Here is a 13,006-nt window from a genome sequence, read left to right as displayed (position 1 = left end):
ACTGCAGATTAAGGGATACCTGGGGCTGATGGTGGGTGCAGTCAGTATATTAGCCCCCTGAGAGTGAGGCAAGCCCCAGGCCCCGGTGTATGTGTGTGGGACCACAGGTCGCAGAATGACTCAAACACAGTCCAAGAAGTCTTTCAACGTGTTTACTCACTGTTTGGAGGTCACGGTGAGATGCCCGGGCGACACTGTGATAACCAGGTTGAACCAGGAATTCCAGGAGGCCGTTCTGAGGGTAGCTGTCCACTCGCCTTCCTTGCACTCTTTCTGTTTCAGGAGGATCCTTTACTTGAAGCGTGGTAGGACCCCTCCAGGGAAGCTGTTACCACCCTGCTCCCCTCTCTCTGGCTCGTCTGCCGGCAGCGTGGCCTTGGTGGGATGGCTTCTGGCCCTGTCCCCTTATGGGCCTGGTGATTGCTGCTTGACTCGAGCTCTGTGTAGTCGTGGTGAGGGCATGAAGTACCCCCCCCACCTGTAGGTTAAGCAGCTCTGGATGATCTGCTGTCTGTACTGGGGATCTAGTTCCCCTTGTGTGCTCGGATACCGGGATCTCCGTACTCAGCCACCCTTCTCTCTGGATGATTTTCAGGCCGACCCACGGTACTCCTTTCTCCCCCGCTTTCAGCTACTGCACTCCTCAGGACCCGTCTGACACGAGAGCTCCTCTGCTCCCTTCCACACACTTCAACTTCTTCCTCTCGACTCCCTTCTTCCTCTCTCTCTGCCCTGCTTCCTAGCAACCAGCCCCTGAACACACCCCCAGCTGGGAATTGAAAGTTAACCCCTTCTGGCTACCCAAGGGTCCCCTCTGGTGATGTGGGAAACCTGGTCACTATATGTTTGTGCGTGCACCTCATCCTGGCCTTTGGAGATTACCTGGAAGCATTGCTCCCGCATGGGTGCAATACTCTGTGGTGCCTGACCAGGTCAGGGGCGCCACACACCCTCAAGCTCATTTTTACTAAGGCAGTATAATAGCAAACACTGAGGAAACTTAGTGGCATCCAAAAAGTGTCTGTTGGAATCCATTAGTGTCCCACTGGAGACAAGCAATTTCCAGCACCTCTGCATTGCACCCTCAAGCTCATTTTTACTAAGCCATAATAATAGCAAACACTGAGGAAACTTGGTGGCATCCAAAAAGTGTCTGTTGGACTCCATTAGTGTCCCACTGGTGCCAAGCAATTTCCAGCACCTCTGCATTGCTCCCTCAAGCTCATTTTTACTAAGGTATTATAATAGCAAACACTGAGGAAACTTAGTGGCATCCAAAAAGTGTCTGTTGGACTCCATTGGTGTCCCACTGGAGACAAGCAATTTCCAGCACCTCTGCATTGCACCATCAAGCTCATTTTTACAAAGCCATAATAATAGCAAACACTGAGGAAACTTAGTGGTATCTTAAAAGTGGCTGTTGGACTCCATTAGTGTCACACTGGTGCCAAGCAATTTCCAGCACCTCTGCATTGCACCCTCAAGCTCATTTTTACTAAGGCATTATAATAGCAAACACTGAGGAAACTTAGTGGCATCCAAAAAGTGTCTGTTGGACTCCATTAGTGTCCCACTGGAGACAAGCAATTTCCAGCACCTCTGCATTGCACCCTCAAGCTCATTTTTACTAAGCCATAATAATAGCAAACACTGAGGAAACTTAGTGGCATCCAAAAAGTGGCTGTTGGACTCCATTAGTGTCCCACTGGTGCCAAGCAATTTCCAGCACCTCTGCATTGCTCCCTCAAGCTCATTTTTACTAAGGTATTATAATAGCAAACACTGAGGAAACTTAGTGGCATCCAAAAAGTGTCTGTTGGACTCCATTGGTGTCCCACTGGAGACAAGCAATTTCCAGCACCTCTGCATTGCACCCTCAAGCTCATTTTTACTAAGCCATAATAATAGCAAACACTGAGGAAACTTAGTGGCATCCAAAAGGTGGCTGTTGGACTCCATTAGTGTCCCACTGGTGCCAAGCAATTTCCAGCACCTCTGCATTGCTCCCTCAAGCTCATTTTTACTAAGGTATTATAATAGCAAACACTGAGGAAACTTAGTGGCATCCAAAAAGTGTCTGTTGGACTCCATTGGTGTCCCACTGGAGACAAGCAATTTCCAGCACCTCTGCATTGCACCTTCAAGCTCATTTTTACAAAGCCATAATAATAGCAAACACTGAGGAAACTTAGTGGTATCTTAAAAGTGGCTGTTGGACTCCATTAGTGTCACACTGGTGCCAAGCAATTTCCAGCACCTCTGCATTGCACCCTCAACCTCATTTTTACTAAGCCATTATAATAGCAAACACTGAGGAAACTTAGTGGCATCCAAAAAGTGTCTGTTGGACTCCATTAGTGTCCCACTGGAGACAAGCAATTTCCAGCACCTCTGCATTGCCCCCTCAAGCTCATTTTTACTAAGCCATTATAATAGCAAACAATGAGGAAACTTAGTGCCATCCTAAAAGTGCCTGTTGGACTCCATTAGTGTCCCACTGTTGCCTAGCAATACCAGCACCTCTGCATTGCACTCTCAAGCTCATTCTTACTAAGCCATTATAACAGCAAACACTGAGGAAACTTAGTGGCATCCTAAAAGTGGCTGTTGGACTCCATTAGTGTCCCACTGATGCCAAGCAATTCCAGCACCTCTGCATTGCACCCTCAAGCTCATTTTTACTAAACCATAATAATAGCAAACACTGAGGAAACTTAGTGGCATCCAAAAAGTGGCTGTTGGACTCCATTAGTGTCCCACTGGTGCCAAGCAATTTCCAGCACCTCTGCATTGCTCCCTCAAGCTCATTTTTACTAAAGTATTATAATAGCAAACACTGAGGAAACTTAGTGGCATCCAAAAAGTGGCTGTTGGACTCCATTAGTGTCCCACTGGAGACAAGCAATTTCCAGCACCTCTGCATTGCACCCTCAAGTTTATTTTTACTAAGGCGTTATATTAGCAAACACTGAGGAAACTTGGTGGCATCCAAAAAGTGGCTGTTGGACTCCATTAGTGTCCCACTCTTGCCAAGCAATTTTCAGCACCTCTGCATTGCACCCTCAAGCTCATTTTTATTAAGCCGTTATAATAGCAAACACTGAGAAACTTAGTGGCATCCAAAAAGTGGCTGTTGGACTGCATTAGTGTCCCACTGGTGCCAAGCAATTTCCAGCACCTCTGCATTGCTCCCTCAAGCTCATTTTTACTAAGGTATTATGATAGCAAACACTGAGGAAACTTAGTAGCATCCAAAAAGTGTCTGTTGGACTCCATTGGTGTCCCACTGGAGACAAGCAATTTCCAGCATCTCTGCATTGCACCATCAAGCTCATTTTTACAAAGCCATAATAATAGCAAACACTGAGGAAACTTAGTGGTATCTTAAAAGTGGCTGTTGGACTCCATTAGTGTCACACTGGTGCCAAGCAATTTCCAGCACCTCTGCATTGCACCCTCAAGCTCATTTTTACTAAGCCATTATAATAGCAAACACTGAGGAAACTTAGTGGCATCCAAAAAGTGGCTGTTGGACTCCATTAGTGTCCCACTAATGCCAAGCAAGTCCCAGCACCTCTGCATTGCACCCTCAAGCTCATTTTTACTAAGCCATTATAATAGCAAACACTGAGGAAACTTAGTGGCATCCAAAAAGTGTCTGTTGTACTCCATTAGTGTCCCACTGGAGACAAGCAATTTCCAGCACCTCTGCATTGCCCCCTCAAGCTCATTTTTACTAAGCCATTATAATAGCAAACAATGAGGAAACAGTGCCATCCTAAAAGTGCCTGTTGGACTCCATTAGTGTCCCACTGGTGCCAAGCAATACCAGAACCTCTGCACTGCACTCTCAAGCTCATTCTTACTAAGCCATTATAACAGCAAACACTGAGGAAACTTAGTGGCATCCTAAACGTGGCTTTTGGACTCCATTAGTGTCCCACTGATGCCAAGCGATTCCAGCACCTCTGCATTGCACCCTCAATCTCATTTTTATTAAGCCATTATAATAGCAAACACTGAGGAAACTTAGTGGCATCCTAAAAGTGGCTGTTGGACGCCATTAGTGCCCCACTGGTGCCAAGCAATTTTCAGCACCTCTGCATTGCACCCTCCTGGTCATTTTTACTAAGCTATTATAATAGCAAACACTGAGGAAACTTAGTGTCATCCATAAAGTGGCTGATGGACTCCATTAGTGTCCCACTGGTGCCAAGCAATTTCCAGCACCTCTGCATTGCAACCTCAAGCTCATTTTTACTAAGGCATTATAATAGCAAACACTGAGGAAACTTAGTGGCATCCAAAAAGTGTCTGTTGGACTCCATTAGTGTCCCACTGGAGACAAGCAATTTCCAGCACCTCTGCATTGCACCCTCAAGATCATTTTTACTAAGCCATAATAATAGCAAACACTGAGGAAACTTAGTGGCATCCAAAAAGTGTCTGTTGGACTCTTTAGAGTCCCACTGGAGACAAGCAATTTCCAGCACCTCTGCATTGCACCCTCAAGTTTATTTTTACTAAGGCGTTATATTAGCAAACACTGAGGAAACTTGGTGGCATCCAAAAAGTGGCTGTTGGACTCCATTAGTGTCCCACTCTTGCCAAGCAATTTTCAGCACCTCTGCATTGCACCCTCAAGCTCATTTTTATTAAGCCGTTATAATAGCAAACACTGAGGAAACTTAGTGGCATCCAAAAAGTGGCTGTTGGACTCCATTAGTGTCCCACTGGTGCCAAGCAATTTCCAGCACCTCTGCATTGCACCCTCAAGCTAATTTTTACTAAGGCATTATAATAGCAAACACTGAGGAAACTTAGAGGCATCCCAAAAGTGGCTGTTGGACTCCATTAGTGTCCCACTGGTGCCAAGCAACTTCCAGCACCTCTGCATTGCACCCTCAAGCTTATTTTTACTAAGCTATTATAATAGCAAACACTGAGGAAACTTAGTGGCATCCTAAAAGAGGCTGTTGGACTCCATTAGTGTCCCACTGGTGCCAAACAATTTCCAGCACCTCTGCATTGCACCCTCAAGATTATTTTTACTAAGCCATTAAAAAAAGCAAACACTGAGGAAACTTGGTGGCATCCAAAAAGTGACTGTTGGACTCCATTAGTGTCCCACTGGTGCCAAGCAATTTTCAGCACCTCTGCATTGCACCCTCACGTTCATTTTTACTAAAACATTATAATAGCAAACACTGAGGAAACTTAGTGGCATCCAAAAAGTGGCTGTTGGACTTCATTAGTGTCCCACTGGTGCCAAGCAATTTCCAGCACCTCTGCATTGCACCCTCCTGCTCATTTTTACTAAGCTATTATAATAGCAAACACTGCTGAAACTTAGTGGCATCCAAAAAGTGGCTGTTGGACTCCATTAGTGTCCCACTGGTGCCAAGCAATTTCCAGCACCTCTGCATTGCACCCTCCTGCTCATTTTTTCTAAGCTATTATAATAGCAAACACTGAGGAAACTTAGTGGAATCCAAAAAGTGGCTGTTGGACTCCATTAGTGTCCCACTGATGCCAAGCAATTCCCAGCACCTCTGCATTGCACCCTCAAGCTCATTTTTACTAAGCCATTATAATAGCAAACAATGAGGAAACTTAGTGCCATCCTAAAAGTGCCTGTTGGACTCCATTAGTGTCCCACTGGTGCCAAGCAATACCAGCACCTCTGCATTGCACTCTTAAGCTCATTCTTACTAAGCCATTATAACAACAAACACTGAGGAAACTTAGTGGCATCCTAAAAGTGGCTGTTGGACTCCATTAGTGTCCCACTGATGCCAAGCAATTCCAGCACCTCTGCATTGCACCCTCAAGCTCATTTTTACTAAGCCATAATAATAGCAAACACTGAGGAAACTTAGTAGCATCCAAAAAGTGGCTGTTGGACTCCATTAGTGTCCCTCTGGTGCCAAGCAATTTCCAGCACCTCTGCATTGCTCCCTCAAGCTCATTTTTACTAAGGTATTATAATAGCAAACACTGAGGAAACTTAGTTGCATCCAAAAAGTGGCTGTTGGACTCCATTAGTGTCCCACTGGTGCCAAGCAATTTCCAGCACCTCTGCATTGCTCCCTCAAGCTCATTTTTACTAAGCCATAATAATAGCAAACACTGAGGAAACTTAGTGGCATCCAAAAAGTGGCTGTTGGACTCCATTGGTGTCCCACTGGAGACAAGCAATTTCCAGCACCTCTGCATTGCACCATCAAGCTCATTTTTACAAAGCCATAATAATAGCAAACACTGAGGAAACTTAGTGGTATCTTAAAAGTGGCTGTTGGACTCCATTAGTGTCACACTGGTGCCAAGCAATTTCCAGCACCTCTGCATTGCACCCTCAAGCTCATTTTTACTAAGCCATTATAATAGCAAACACTGAGGAAACTTAGTGGCATCCAAAGAGTGGCTGTTGGACTCCATTAGTGTCCCACTGATGCCAATCAATTCCAGCACCTCTGCATTGCACCCTCAAGCTCATTTTTATTAACCCATTATAATAGCAAACACTGAGGAAACTTAGTGGCATCCTAAAAGTGGCTGTTGGACGCCATTAGTGCCCCACTGATGCCAAGCAATTTTCAGCACCTCTGCATTGCACCCTCCTGGTCATTTTTACTAAGCTATTATAATAGCAAACACTGAGGAAACTTAGTGTAATCCATAAAGTGGCTGATGGACTCCATTAGTGTCCCACTGGTGCCAAGCAGTTTTCAGCACCTCTGCATTGCACCCTCAAGCTCATTTTTACTAAGGCATTATAATAGCAAACACTGAGGAAACGTAGTGGCATCCAAAAAGTGTCTGTTGGGCTCCATTAGTGTCCCACTGGAGACAAGCAATTTCCAGCACCTCTGCATTGCACCCTCAAGCTCATTTTTACTAAGCCATAATAATAGCAAACACTGAGGAAACTTAGTGGCATCCAAAAAGTGTCTGTTGGACTCTTTAGTGTCCCAGTGGAGACAAGCAATTTCCAGCACCTCTGCATTGCACCCTCAAGTTTATTTTTACTAAGGCGTTATATTAGCAAACACTGAGGAAACTTGGTGGCATCCAAAAAGTGGCTGTTGGACTCCATTAGTGTCCCACTCTTGCCAAGCAATTTTCAGCACCTCTGCATTGCACCCTCAAGCTCATTTTTATTAAGCCGTTATAACAGCAAACACTGAGGAAACTTAGTGGCATCCAAAAAGTGGCTGTTGGACTCCATTAGTGTCCCACTGGTGCCAAGCAATTCCAGCACCTCTGCATTGCACCCTCAAGCTAATTTTTACTAAGGCATTATAATAGCAAACACTGAGGAAACTTAGAGGCATCCCAAAAGTGGCTGTTGGACTCCATTAGTGTCCCACTGGTGCCAAGCAATTTCCAGCACCTCTGCATTGCACCCTCAAGCTCATTTTTACTAAGCTATTATAATAGCAAACACTGAGGAAACTTAGTGGCATCCTAAAAGAGGCTGTTGGACTCCATTAGTGTCCCACTGGTGCCAAACAATTTCCAGCACCTCTGCATTGCACCCTCAAGACTATTTCTACTAAGCCATTATAATAGCAAACACTGAGGAAACTTGGTGGCATCCAAAAAGTGGCTGTTGGACTCCATTAGTGTCCCACTGGTGCCAAGCAATTTTCAGCACCTCTGCATTGCACCCTCACGTTCATTTTTACTAAAACATTATAATAGCAAACACTGAGGAAACTTAGTGGCATCCAAAAAGTGGCTGTTGGACTTCATTAGTGTCCCACTGCTGCCAAGCAATTTCCAGCTCCTCTGCATTGCACCGTCAAGCTCATTTTTACTAAGCCATTATAATAGCAAACACTGAGGAAACTTAGTGGCATCCAAAAAGTGTCTGTTGGACTCCATTGGTGTCCCACTGGAGACAAGCAATTTCCAGCACCTCTCCATTGCACCATCAAGCTCATTTTTACAAAGCCATAATAATAGCAAACACTGAGGAAACTTGGTGGTATCTTAAAAGTGGCTGTTGGACTCCATTAGTGTCACACTGGTGCCAAGCAATTTACAGCACCTCTGCATTGCACCCTCAAGCTCATTTTTACTAAGCCATTATAATAGCAAACACTGAGGAAACTTAGTGGCATCCAAAAAGTGGCTGTTGGACTCCATTAGTGTCCCACTGGTGCCAAGCAATTTCCAGCACCTCTGCATTGCACCTTCCTGCTCATTTTTACTAAGCTATTATAATAGCAAACACTGCTGAAACTTAGTGGCATCCAAAAAGTGGCTGTAGGACTCCATTAGTGTCCCACTGGTGCCAAGCAATTTCCAGCACCTCTGCATTGCACCCTCCTGCTCATTTTTTCTAAGCTATTATAATAGCAAACACTGAGGAAACTTAGTGGCATCCAAAAAGTGTCTGTTGGACTCCATTAGTGTCCCACTGATGCCAAGCAATTCCCAGCACCTCTGCATTGCACCCTCAAGCTCATTTTTACTAAGCCATTATAATAGCAAACACTGAGGAAACTTAGTGGCATCCAAAAAGTGTCTGTTGGACTCCATTAGTGTCCCACTGGAGACAAGCAATTTCCAGCACCTGTGCATTGCCACCTCAAGCTCATTTTTACTAAGCCATTATAATAGCAAACAATGAGGAAACTTAGTGCCATCCTAAAAGTGCCTGTTGGACTCCATTAGTGTCCCACTGGTGCCAAGCAATAACAGCACCTCTGCATTGCACTCTCAAGCTCATTCTTACTAAGCCATTATAACAGCAAACACTGAGGAAACTTAGTGGCATCCTAAAAGTGGCTGTTGGACTCCATTAGTGTCCCACTGATGCCAAGCAATTCCAGCACCTCTGCATTGCACTCTCAAGCTCATTTTTACTAAGCCATAATAATAGCAAACACTGAGGAAACTTAGTGGCATCCAAAAAGTGGCTGTTGGACTCCATTAGTGTCCCACTGGTGCCAAGCAATTTCAGCACCTCTGCATTGCTCCCTCAAGCTCATTTTTACTAAGGTATTATAATAGCAAACACTGAGGAAACTTAGTGGCATCCAAAAAGTGGCTGTTGGACTCCATTAGTGTCCCACTGGTGCCAAGCAATTTCCAGAACCTCTGCATTGCTCCCTCAAGCTCATTTTTACTAAGGCATTATAATAGCAAACACTGAGGAAACTTAGTGGCATCCAAAAAGTGTCTGTTGGACTCCATTAGTGTCCCACTGGAGACAAGCAATTTACAGCACCTCTGCATTGCACCCTCAAGCTCATTTTTACTAAGCCATAATAATAGCAAACATTGAGGAAACTTAGTGGCATCCAAAAAGTGGCTGTTGGACTCCATTAGTGTCCCACTGGTGCCAAGCAATTTCCAGCACCTCTGCATTGCTCCCTCAAGCTCATTTTTACTAAGGTATTATAATAGCAAACACTGAGGAAACTTAGTGGCATCCAAAAAGTGTCTGTTGGACTCCATTGGTGTCCCACTGGAGACAAGCAATTTCCAGCACCTCTGCATTGCACCCTCAAGCTCATTTTTACAAAGCCATAATAATAGCAAACACTGAGGAAACTTAGTGGTATCTTAAAAGTGGCTGTTGAACTCCATTAGTGTCACACTGGTGCCAAGCAATTTCCAGCACCTCTGCATTGCACCCTCAAGCTCATTTTTACTAAGCCATTATAATAGCAAACACTGAGGAAACTTAGTGGCATCCAAAAAGTGGCTGTTGGACTCCATTAGTGTCCCACTGATGCCAATCAATTCCAGCACCTCTGCATTGCACCCTCCTGCTCATTTTTACTAAGCTATTATAATAGCAAACACTGAGGAAACTTAGTGGCATCCAAAAAGTGGCTGTTGGACTCCATTAGTGTCCCACTAATGCCAAGCAATTCCCAGCACCTCTGCATTGCACCCTCAAGCTCATTTTTACTAAGCCATTATAATAGCAAACACTGAGGAAACTTAATGGCATCCAAAAAGTGTCTGTTGGACTCCATTAGTGTCCCACTGGAGACAAGCAATTTCCAGCACCTCTGCATTGCCCCCTCATGCTCATTTTTACTAAGCCATTATAATAGCAAATAATGAGGAAACTTAGTGCCATCCTAAAAGTGCCTGTTGGACTCCATTAGTGTCTCACTGGTGCCAAGCAATACCAGCACCTCTGCATTGCACTCTCAAGCTCATTCTTACTAAGCCATTATAACAGCAAACACTGAGGAAACTTAGTGGCATCCTAAAAGTGGCTGTTGGGCTCCATTAGTGTCCCACTGATGCCAAGCAATTCCAGCACCTCTGCATTGCACCCTCAAGCTCATTTTTATTAAGCCATTATAATAGCAAACACTGAGGAAACTTAGTGGCATCCTAAAAGTGGCTGTTGGACGCCATTAGTGCCCCACTGGTGCCAAGCAATTTTCAGCACCTCTGCATTGCACCCTCCTGGTCATTTTTACTAAGCTATTATGTGGCGCCCCTGACCTGGTCAGGCACCACTGAGTACTGCACCCATGCTGGGGACAGTACAAAACAGGTAATCCAGAAGGCTGACCGAGGTGTGACTACACAGGCGCATAGTGATCAGGTCTCACACATGTACCTTTGGGAGGACCCCTGGGGAACCCAGGAGGGGGCGAAGCCTCCATCTCCACTCAAAGGGTGTGGTAGAGAGCCTGGTTGCTAGGTGACGTAGGCAAGAACAGGAGAGGAGGGAACAGTGAGCCGAAAGGAGTTGAGTGGTGAAGTTCAGGGAGAGCAGAAGCAGACCCTGTAGCTCTACACAATTCTGACAACGTATGCGCAGTGACTACCGACGGGGGAGAACGGTCACCTGTTAGTGCTGCCCGAAATCCACCCACGGCTAAAGAGAGAGCAACGGAGTGGAAAGTAAGGAGACTGTCAGGGAGATACCAGGCCCAAACGGGTAACAGGTCCCAGTGCAGGGATAGATCCACCTGTCCTTTGCCAAACCTGCCTGAGGGGGTACTTTACACCCCCAAGACAACACCACAGAGTACGCAGCCACGTAGCAAAGTGAGGGCCCATAGCTCACAGGAGGCAAGCAGCCGGAGTGACCTGGTCCAGGCTACAAGCAAACGGGCCAAAGAGAAGGGGAGAGAGGCACCAGCAACTTCCCTGGGCGACCCCAGCAGGGCTTCAAGCAGGGGTTACCCCAAAACACAACGGGCTAAGGAAGGCGAGTTGGTAGCCACCCTCATAAGTCAGCCTGAAGGACACCTGGTTCCAGCCTGGTTCATCCCAGCTACGCCCGGGTTACTCACCCTGCCACCAACAGTGAGTAAAACCCCTGAAAGACATTCTGCTTGTGCGTGTGAGTCATTCTGCGACTTGTAGTTCCACACACCTACACGGGGCCCTGGGGCATGTCTCACTCTCAGGAGGCTATTACAACTGACTGCACCCACTATCAGCCCCAGGCACCCCTAACCTGCAGTGGCGGTCTCCACTGACCGCAATTCTGAGAGTGGCGTCACGACAATCAAAATAGAGGATTTCCTACCTGTGACAAGATCCAGCCGCGTGGAGTCCCTGAAGGTAATGCACAGCTGCACCGACACCGCACCTCGGGGCCCCACATCTCTGGCGTCACGAACAGGATAAGGACTAGACCTGTTCAGACAGGTGACCATGTGCCTGGGCGGTCCGCTTGGAAAATTGGAAGCGCCGCCATATTGCCACCATGAAAAGCGCGCTGAAAAACAACAGCAGCCCGCGCTGGGAGAAGTTACCGCCCACGAAGAGGTGTGGCTACCCAGAGATCCCCTGCAGAGTCCTGACCTCGCAAGTGATGAGAGCGGAGGCGTTCAGAGACGTCGGGAAGGAAAGGGAGCCATAAGCCTGCTGCTGGGAGAGGAGTTGCAGGAAGTGAAGGAATTGGCACTTCGGCTGCAAGAAGAAGTCAGAAGTCTGCTGCTGAGAGAAGACCTGGAGAGCAGCGACGACGCGGTGAAGATGGCGTCTGAAGACAGAAACCCAAAGCCAGGCTCCGCAGCCTGGTGGGCCCGGGAGCTTGCCCAGTTCAGCAACCGACTGGAGGCGAGAATCTTGCAGCAGATCAGAGAGGGACGCACGGAGCTTCTGGAGATGGCTGCAGCGGTTCAGGCCTACGAGGGGAGAGCCACGCGACGAGTGCCAGACCGAGCGGCGACGACTCAGACCCCGATGATGCTACCGATGGGTGAGTCCTGTGTTGCCCCTGCCAGCGCGAGTGCCCCGACCCCTGCTGCCATGCCCGCGGTCCCTGGAGAGATGCCCGGCGCGGCGACGCTGAATCAGGCCGCAGCCACGCCAGGTGCGGCCCGCCAAGAACCGGCTGCAACTGCGACGCCGAACCAGGCCGCAGAAGCGCCCAGCCCGGCCCGCCAAGATCCCTCCGCAGCCGCGACCCTCCTCCACACCGCTGGGGTGAAGATTACCCAGGCCGCCGCCATGATGGGCGCGGCCCGCCAAGACCCCACCGCTGCCGCGACGCTCATCCGCGCCGCAAGTGAGGCGCTGAACCAGGCCGCAGTAGAGATGCCCTGCTCGGCCCGCACAGACCAGGCCGCCGCCACGCCAGGCTCGGCCCGCACAGATCCCATCGCAGCTGCGACGCCAATCCAGGCCGCAGGAGCGATGCCCAGCTCGGCCCGCCAAGTCCAGGCCGCCGCAGCGACGCCCAGCGCGGCCCGCCAAGACAAGACCGTACAGCTATTTACCCCGGCCTGCAACGCCAGAGCAGACACCGCTCCCCAGCCCAAGGAAGTCCCTGCTAGGAAGTCCCTGCTGGGGGAGGACCCCGAATACTGGAAGCTGAAGGCTGATCTAGAGGCCCAGTTCCCAAAGGAGATGGTGGACCGGTATCTGCTCCCTCCGCACACCCCCAGGAAGACTTCGGCAACATCCACGCCAAAGAGTCCACCGCCCTGGCCGGCTGATGAACACCCATCCCCAGCGCTGCCACAACAGGAGTGCTCAGAAGAACTAAGGGGGAGAGGAGGCCAGGAAG

This window comes from Anomaloglossus baeobatrachus, chromosome 4 (genome assembly GCF_048569485.1).
Source record: "Anomaloglossus baeobatrachus isolate aAnoBae1 chromosome 4, aAnoBae1.hap1, whole genome shotgun sequence".
NCBI classification, from domain to species: Eukaryota; Metazoa; Chordata; class Amphibia; order Anura; family Aromobatidae; genus Anomaloglossus; species Anomaloglossus baeobatrachus.
Note: the sequence above shows the minus strand (reverse complement) of the source record.